This window comes from Cibotium barometz, chromosome 22 (assembly GCF_041138505.1).
Source record: "Cibotium barometz isolate CiBa-2024 chromosome 22, ASM4113850v1, whole genome shotgun sequence".
Taxonomy (NCBI): Eukaryota; Viridiplantae; Streptophyta; class Polypodiopsida; order Cyatheales; family Cibotiaceae; genus Cibotium; species Cibotium barometz.
This window is the reverse complement of record NC_141067.1, coordinates 34,878,824-34,889,084: the sequence shown is the minus strand read 5'-3', so window position 1 is coordinate 34,889,084 and position 10,261 is coordinate 34,878,824.

Here is a 10,261-nt window from a genome sequence, read left to right as displayed (position 1 = left end):
AGTTGTTACATTTCGATCATACCATTGCTTTTGTCTCCTCTTCTCGACATACATCCCCATTACCGCCAATAAGCGGGTCTCATCAAGCTTTTCCAATTCATCAATGCGTTGAGAAAGCTCATGACCAGTCCAGTCCAGTTGTTTAGCAACTCGTAGAGTAGGTACAAGAAATTCAATGGGAAGAATTGCATCTAGCCCAAAAGCAAGCTCAAATGGGGTTATGCCCACGGATGTTTTATAGGCTGTTCTATATGCCCAAAGAATTGAGTGCAACTTTTGCTCCCAATTAGTCCTATTTCCCTTAACAATCTTTGTGAGTGCTGTGCAGAGAATCTTGTTAGTACTCTCAGCTTGACCATTGGTTTGGGAATGATAGGGTGCAGAACGTTTGTGAATTACCAGAAATTCTTGAAGTAAAAACTCTATGACCTCATTCACAAAGTGCACACCTTGATCACTAACAATTTCAATTGCTAAGGCATAGCATGTAAACATGTACTAATACAAAAACTTGGCTGTGGTTCTGGCATCATTTTTTATTGTAGCCTTTGCCTCTACCCATTTGGTCAAATAGTCAGTTTGCGACTATAATATATTCGGCATGCGTGTGATGAGCTGGAGGTTTAATGGGACCGACAAAATCAATACCCCATTTGGCAAAAGCACGTGTGCTTAACATAGGCCGCAATGGCATATTGTCCTTTGTGACGGGAGGTTTGGTCCTTTGACAATCGTCACAATGTTTTACATATTCTTTGGCATCCATTTGTAAGGTTGGCCACCAAAGCCCATACCACCTAATCAACTTAGCTGTGGTATCGCCCGAAAAGTGTCCACCCCCAACACTTGCATGTGCATGAGTCAAGATTTTCAAGTAGTTAGCTTCACATACACACATGTGTAAGTTGCCATCCTTGCCCCTCTTGTAGAGTTGGCCCTCTATCAGCATATAGTTGGCCGCTTCAACTTCAATAGCATGCTTTCGATATTTAGGAATTGTTCGATCAGTATGACCATGCTGAAGATAGTCCACAATAGACTTACTCCAACTTGGTGTAGTTGAAATTTGGAATAATGTGACATTATGAATTGGTTGTTGAATTTGGCATGAAGCACAGTTACGAACAAATTTTTCACCATCCACATGCATGGTAGGTAACCATTGCCCATCCTGAGTTATACGTCGCACACAAGTAGTAGCTGATGCATGGATTCCACCAATACCCTCATGTGCCCATTCCAAGATCTCCTCATATTGGTCAGGGTTAGGTATAAGCTACAACACTCCATCATTACCCTGATGATATAATCTCCCTGAGATTAACTTGAATGGTCGTCATAGGTCCACATTAGGACCTGCTAGTTGTATCTGCCCACTTGTCAAAATTTCTAAGATGGGTTCAGACCATTTAGGAGCTCTCTCTACAAGGAAAAGTGTTGAATCTAACATATCATCATCCACACCCACAGGAGCTTCTCCTGAGGTGATTCGAGACAAATGATGTGCCCTAAGATTCCTTTTCGGACTGCCACTTCAAAATCAAACTCAAGAAGGATGACAAACCACCTCTCACAATCCTTCCAGTTGCACAAGGCTTATTCACCAAATATAACAGTGCTTGATGGTCCACAAAAAATATAAATTTGTTTGCCAAAAGGTGATGGCGAAACTTTTTCACTGCATATATCATGGACAAACCTTCCCTTTCTATTGTGGTATAATTCTTCTCAGCATTGTTTAACTGTCGGACTAGCATATGAGATTGGGAAATCCTTATTATGTTCTCCCGATTGAGCCAAAATACATCCAATTCCAAAGTTTGAAGCATCAATATGGACATGAAAGATTTGGTTCCAATTTGGTGCCCGCCGTAAGATGGGTGCAGACACTAATGCTTGCTTCAACTTTTCAAAGGATTCCTCACACTCGTCAGTCCAATTAAACTTTACAAGAAGAGCATATAATGGTCTGGCTAGGACAGCATACATGTAGATGAATCGACGATAATATCCACAATGTCCCATGAATATTTTTACCCCTTTAGGGTTGATAGGCCAAGGTAATGAGACAATGACATCAATTTTATCCATATCTGTTGAAATACCGTTGCGAGAAACAATATGGCCAAAAATCTTTCCTTGTCTTACCATGAATTTGCACTTGTCAGGATTCAAGCATATACGATAAACTTGACACTTTTGAAACACAAGTCTGAGGTGTTCTATATGATCATCACGCTCTTGTGAGTGAACACATAAATCATCCATGAAGATCTCAAGAAATAGCCTAAGGTACTCCTTGAATACATGACTCATTAACCGTTAAAAGGTTGCAGGTGCATTTGTGAGACCAAATGGCATAACACGATAGGCAAAGATGCCATCTTCAGTAGCAAAGGCTGTCTTGTGTCGATCCTTTGGATCAATTGACACTTGATTGTAAACGCAAGAATCCATCCAAGAAACTATATGCCTCTTTTCTTGCAACACGTTCCAAAACATGATCCGTGATTGGAAGTGGGTAATGATCACGTATAGTAGCTGCATTTACCTTCTTGAGATTTACACATACTCGAAGTTTTTCATTTTTCTTGGGCACCAGTATAATAGGGGAGACCCATTCCGTGTGTTCAATCTCATAGATAAATTTTGCCTCCAAGAGCTTGTCTATTTCTTCTTTTATCTTTCGTGCAAAATTCTTATTGTAAGTATAAGGACGTTGCTTGGAAGGCTTTGCATCCTCTCTCGCAATGGAATTGTATGCTAACATATGCTTGGATCAACTCCTTTGAGGTCTTTATAACTCCAAGCAAAAACATTGCGATACTCCTTTATTATTTGAATTAATAACTTCTCCTCATCTAAGGACAAGTCTGTGGCAATCCACACATAGCGAGGCTCTTTTCCTGGCTCAGCGATATCAATTTTTTTTGCATCTTCTGGACCATCATATGAAACCCCTGGCATGCTTGGCTTTTGTTGCATGGGCTGTTGAAGAACAATCTTCCGATCTTGAAGAGTGTACTGCTTAAAGTTGGGGGGAACATTGAGACCTTGTTCTTGTCCACTTGAGTCATCACTAATTGAAGACCATGCGGTTTTGAGCTCTCTTTTGCAATCTTGCATCAGAGTTTTTCGTTCAACCTTTATCTTTGCACTTCCGACACTCTCTTTTGAATCTATTTGAGACTTGAGTTTTTGTTTTGGTCTCTTTGTTTTTTTGCTATTTTTGCTAACAGTTTTTAGCTTTTCTCCTAGTTGGAATCCATCTGATCGTTTTACTTGGTCTTTGATACTATCTTGTGCTTGGACATAGTATAGATATCCATTCTTTCTTGAGAAGTGAGGTGGTGGGTTGAGAGTGTTCATTCTTAAACGCCTCGTTTTCTTTTTGTATTCTCTCACGTCGTTCCCTCTCATCTTGTTTACGGATTCTCTTTTGGCTCTTACAGCATTTACGTTTGGGTCGGCTTCGAGGGATCTCTACTTGAGCCTCCCTTCCTCTCAAGAGTAGGCGTGTCTTTCCTAACTCTTCCTCGGGGATTATCACATCATCATCAAAATCAGAGTCCCATCCATCTTCCTTATCAGCATCATTAGCAGATTCGAGTGTTAAATCCTCCACTGAGACTTCCTCTACATGCAGTGCTGTGGATGCATCCCCATAGTACAAATCATCTAGAAGGTCACGTGGTTGTACCATTCGTATAGGAATAATGTCATATCCATCTGAGTCACAAAATTGAATTGGCTTAGGTAAAGCATATGTCGATAATGTTGCAAGGACAGGGGATCAATTCAGTGCTCAGGAAAGGGTTGTGGAATGTATGCCTCATGTGATACACTTCAATTACCCTTAAGTGCTCAGGAAAGGGTTGTGGAATGTATGCCTCATGTGATACACTTCAAGTCTCTCACTGTTGAAATCCTTACATGAGGCTCCACACATCCACAGATCTTCTCGCCCATCTGACAATGTAACTCTTGAGCCCTCAGATGAAGCAAAATCAAACTCATCTATTGGAGACCTTGTTACATCATGATATGAGTGATTCTTTAGGTTGACCCTTGTGATGACAGAATCATGTAAGATTCCTCCCCAGCCTTCGAGGTATATAGGAGTAAGAATCTCCCTTTCTGATCTTTTAATTATTCCCTCTCTAAAATAAAAGAAAGTTTTTGTTTAAAAAAAGGAAGACCCTTTCCCTAGAATACTTCTGAGAAGTCCCACGTGTTTTAAGGATTTAGAACATTGAGTTCAGAAGTGAGAATCGGTGTTTTGGATACCAAGGTTTTGGTTTTCATTCGAGTACGGCCCAAAAGTTCTTTATCTCTTGGGAAGGATAAGAAGTTATCCCCCAGATATTGTGGGCCTTATATCTGAATTCAATGAAAGTAGGTGACTTAACCTACAAGCTTCTTTTACCTCCTCATCTCAAAGTTCTTAATGTATTTCATAGAAATATGTGCCAAACCCAAATCATGGAAAGACGGTAAAACTTCAGTGGCAAGTTACCGTTGGCTTCTAAGTTACGCTAGCTCCTTCCTTTATATAAGTCATAACTTTTAACTGTCGCTCACAGTAATCTTACTTCCATCGATCTCCCGTCTTCTTAATCTACTTCATGGCTTGGCAACAGGAATTAGTTTTATCCATGATGATTTCTCACCTTCAAGACGCAAGAGAGTCTGTGAAGAAAGATTTTATAGAACAGTATGAGCGCTCACTTTTTCCTCACTTGGGAACTTCTGTAGCGCAGACCAAATGGCGGACCTATCAAGACATAACTAGGGTAACACCCTGGGGTCAGCAGCACTTTCGTAACAATGTCCGCTTGGCCATGGTTATTGAAGCCTTAGGTTTGGGTCCCCGATACTACTGCATCATGAGATCAAGGCATCTTGGGTTTTCTGAGCGGGTCTTCTTACTGGCGTGTTTTCTTCCTCATCAGAAGATATGCCTTTACCCCGTTTTTGGCTTGCCTCTCAGAGATCCTTTTGTTAGATCACCTCATACCACTGAGATAGGTGCGGCAATAACCAGCAGAATCATTCCCATAGATGAGTTACCCTATACTTGTGCAGCCTGTGAGTGCTGCTTTTGTGACCATATGATGGACGGGCTTATGGAAGTGTAAAGAGTTCTTCTATCTTTACTGTATAAGTTCCGAGAATGAATAAAGTTTAAATCTTGTTCTTATTTTGAATCTTGCTCTCTTTAAGACTTTTCTTGGTGGTTAATCTTGATTAAATTTTTTCTCTAAGTCTCATATTCATGCATCTTGCGAAGTTATCCCAGTTTGTGAGATGAGGACATCTCGCATTTTTTAAGTGGGGTAGAATGTAAGATTCTTCCCCCAACCCCTTTTTTGATGTCTAGTATCTTCCCCTGTAATCAATCCCTCTTCAGAAATATAAAGACCTTGTTTCTAACTATTTTAGCCTAGAGAGAGAAAATTATTCTAGAGAGAGAATATTTAGATTATGAATATTTTTGGATAGAAAAATAACTCACCTTATTAAAATGAATTTCCCTGAAACAGAAATTCAGAAAGAATTTTCCAATGTGCAATTGGAATTAATTGGAAATAGGTATAAAGAACTTTAGTCTAAGGGTCTAGATTTTCAAAAAAATTTGGATTATGGTCCAATTAAGGTTCATATGGGCCAATAGCATCAATCCATGTGTAGGGAGGAGATAAATCCTATTTGTAAAAGAAGATACCCAAAAATGAGTAAATGCTTACATAAGATGAAGAGTTGAAAATGTACAAGGTTTACTAGTAAAAAACTATGAGTAATATCAAAAAAATGAGATAAATTGAGTATCCAAAAATGAGTAAATGCTCACATAAGATGAAGAGTTGAAAATGTACAAGGTTTATTAGTAAAAAACTATGAGTAATATCAAAAAAATGAGATAAGTTGAGTATCCAAAAATGAGTAAATGCTCACATAAGATGAAGAGTTGAAAATGTACAAGGTTTATTAGTAAAAAACTATGAGCAATATTAAAAATATGAGATATTTTGGGTATAATCATTCCATTTTGACACATATGTGAGGAAGGGGAGTTTTTTAAAGGAGGTGCATATTTCACATGCTTGAATGAGTTTTAAACTAAAAAATAATGTGATATTTTTATCTCTCATCTCTCTTGAACCAAACCAAATCAAAATGGAACCAAACTGAATCAAAAAGTAACCAAATTAGATCCAAATCTAGTCCAAATTCAACCAAACTGACTTGGAAAATTCTAGAATCAGTTTGTTTGGTTAGGAGCTCAATTTTTCCTATAAATAGAAGCCTCCCCTTGTTGAAAAATATATAGTGTCTTATGCATTGTTACTCTACTCTATCTAAGCCAAGAACTATGAATTCTTTAATAATTCACTAGTTTTTGACACTTCTCTCTTTCTTAAATCCCCATTGGTGGCTCCATCAACATACTAAACCAATTGATTGGTTAGGGGCCTCTACCGTGAATAAAGAATCAAGCAAATTATAAGGTAAGTATAGTGAATTTTGATCTTTCTATAATTTCTCAATGATTCTCTCGTCTCAACCCCTCTCAAGCTTGAGAAGCTTAATTGGTATGGTTTTTGAAATGCTATTGAAGTTAATTAATTAATGATAGTAAAGAATTACATAAATTTTCATTTATGTTTAATTCTAATGGTTTTTTCTCTCTCTCACTTAAGAAATGGTCATACTAATGACCCATTCTCAATCCAAATGAAGCTTTTCATAAAGCTTTTTCTTAATCCAAGATTAATCTATGCTTGAGAATAAATTAATAGTTTTTTTTATCTATGTTTTTAATTTATGATTATTTTTTTATTTAATCCATTAAGAGTTAATGATCCAATTAGGGATCATTCTAATCATTCTCTTAAAGATAACCTATCTTTTAAAATAATTGAGATTTATTAGTTATAGTAGCGGAGCTATGGCAAAATTTTAGAAAAATATACACATAAAATAATTTCATTCAAAGCATGAAAAGAGGATTTCCTACCATATTCTAGGAACTATCATCCTAGATTAATTAAAAGAATTTTATCATGCATGGAGATGTGGATGTTTGCATGTAGATGTAGATGTATGGATGTGAGTGTGAATGTGGATGTGGATGTATGCATGGAGATGTGGATGTATGCATGTAGATGTAGATGTATAGATGTGGATGTGAATGGAGATGTGGATGTATGCATGTAGATGTAGATGTATAGATGTGGATGTGAATGGAGATGTGGATGTATGCATGTAGATGTAGATGTATAGATGTGGATGTGAATGGAGGTGTGGATGTATGCATGTAGATGTAGATGTATAGATGTGGATGTGAATGGAGGTGTGGATGTATGCATGTAGATGTAGATGTATAGATGGGGATGTATGCATTTAGATGTATAGATGTGGATGTGAATGGAGATGTGGATGTATGCATTTAGATGTATAGATGTGGATGTGAATGGAGATGTGGATGTATGCATGTAGATGTAGATGTATAGATGTGGATGTGAATGGAGATGTGGATGTATGCATGTAGATGTAGATGTATAGATGTGGATGTGAATGGAGATGTGGATGTATGCATTGTTTGGGACATCATAGCATAGCGGAGGCTACACTCCAACCCACACACTTTGTCAATCCGTGAATGCAACCCGGTTAGCGCATAGAGGCTATCCCGAATGGGAGAAGATTAGTTAACCACATACTGTAAGATTCCTCCCCCAGATGTCTAGTATATTCCCCTGTAATCAATTCCTTTTCTGAAATATAAGAGATCTTGTTTGTGATTGTTTTAACCTAGAGAGAGAAAATATTCTAGAAAGAGAATATTCAGATTTTGAATATTTCTGGATAGAAAAATATCTCTTATAATTCAGATGAGTTCCCCTGAAACAGAAATTTAAAAAGAATTTTCCAATGTACAATTGGAATTAATTGGAAATAGGTATAAAGAACCTTAGCCTAAGGGTCTAGATTTTCATAAATCTTTAGACTATGGTCCAATTAAGGTTCCTATGGGCCAATAGCATCAATCCATGTGTAGGGAGGAGATAAATCCAAATTGTAAAAAGAAAATACCCAAAAATGAGTAAATGCTCACATGAGGTGAAGTGTTGAAAATGTACAAGGTTTATTAGTAAAAAACTATATTAAAAATATGAGATATTTTGGGAATAATGATTTTATTATGACACATATGTAAGGAAGGGGAGTCCCTTAAATGCTCACATAAGATGAAGAGTTGAAAATGTACAAGGTTTATTAGTAAAAAACTATGAGCAATATTAAAATGATTCCATTATGACACATATGTAAGGAAGGAGAGTTCTTTAAAGGAGGTGCATATTTCCCTTAAATGATTTTATTATGACACATATGTAAGGAAGGGGAGTCCCTTAAACGCTCACATAAGATGAAGAGTTGAAAATGTACAAGGTTTATTAGTTTAAAAAACACATATGTAAGGAAGGGGAGTTCTTTAAAGGAGGTGCATATTTCACATAAGATGAAGAGTTGAAAATGTACAAGGTTTATTAGTAAAAAAAAAACTATGACACATATGTAAGGAAGGAGAGCTCTTTAAAGGAGGTGCATATTTCACATGCTTGAATGAGTTTTAAACTCATAAAAATTGAGATATTTTATCTCTCCTCTCTCCTAATTCAAGTCTAGTTCCAAAAAGTTAACTTAACTGACCTAAAAATAGTCAAAAAGTGACCAAACTGACTTGGAAAATTCTAGAATCAGTTTGTTTGGTTAGGAGCCCAAATTTTCCTATAAATAGAAGCCTTCCCTTGTTGAAAAAAAAATATAGAGTCTTATGCCTTGTTACTCTACTCCACCTAAGCCAAATTAGATAGAGTCTTATGCCTTATTACTCTACTCCACCTAAGCCAAATTAGATAGAGTCTTATACCTTGTTACTCTACTCCACCTAAGCCAAATTAGATAGTCTCTTATGCTTTGTTACTCTACTCCACCTAAGCCAAATTAGATAGTGTCTTATGCCTTGTTACTCTACTCCATCTAAGCTAAAATATATAGTGTCTTATGCTATGTTACTCCACCTAAGCCAAGAACTGTGAATTCTTTAATAATTCACTAGTTTTTGACACTTCTCTCTTTCTTCAATCCCCATTGGTGGCTCCATCAACATACTAAACCAATTGATTGGTTGGGGGCCTCTACCGTGAATAAAGAATCAAGCAAATCATAAGGTAAGTATATTGAATTTTGATCTTTTCTATGATTTCTCAATGATTCTCTCTTCTCAACCCCTCTCAAGCTTGAGAAGTTTAATTGGTATGGTTTTTTTTAAATGCTATTGAAGTTAATTGGTGAATAGTAGTGAAGAGTTACATAATTTAATAAATGCTATAGAAGTTAATTTCCACTTATATTTAAATTCTAATGGTTTTTATAATTTCTCTCTCTCACTCAAGAAATGGTCATACTCATGACCCATTCTCAATCCAAATGAAGCTTTTCATAAAGCTTTTCCTTAATCCAAGATTAAGCTATGCTTGAGGCCAAATTAATGGCTTTTGCTATGCTTTTAGTTTATGCACATTGATGATTCAATCCATTATGGATTGATGACCCAATTAGAGACCATTCTAATTGTTTTCTTAATGATCCAATTAGAGACCATTATGGATTGATGATCCAATTAGAGACCATTCTAATTGTTTTCTTAATGATCCAATTAGAGACCATTATGGATGAATGATCCAATTAGAGACCATTCTAATTGTTTTCTTAATGATCCAATTAGAGACCATTATGGATTGATGATCCAATTAGAGACCATTCTAATTATTTCTTTAATAATGAGCTTTATCCCTTAGAAAAAAATTGAGATTTATCAGTCATAGTAGCGGAGCTATGGCAAAATTTTTATAGAAATTACGCATAAAATAAATTCATTCAAAGCATAAAAAGAGGACTTCCTACCATGTTCTAGGAACTATCATCCTAGATTAATTAAAAGAATTTTATTATGCATGGAGATGTGGATGTTTGCATGTAGATGTAGATGTATAGATGTAGATGTGGACGTGGAGGTGGATGGATGCATGTAGATGTAGATGTATAGATGTAGATGTGACTGGAGATGAGGATGTATGCATGTAGATGTAGATGTATAGATGTGGATGTGGATGTATACATGTAGATGTAGATGTATAGATATGGATGTGGATGTGGAGGTAGATGTATACATGTAGATGTAGATGTATAGATG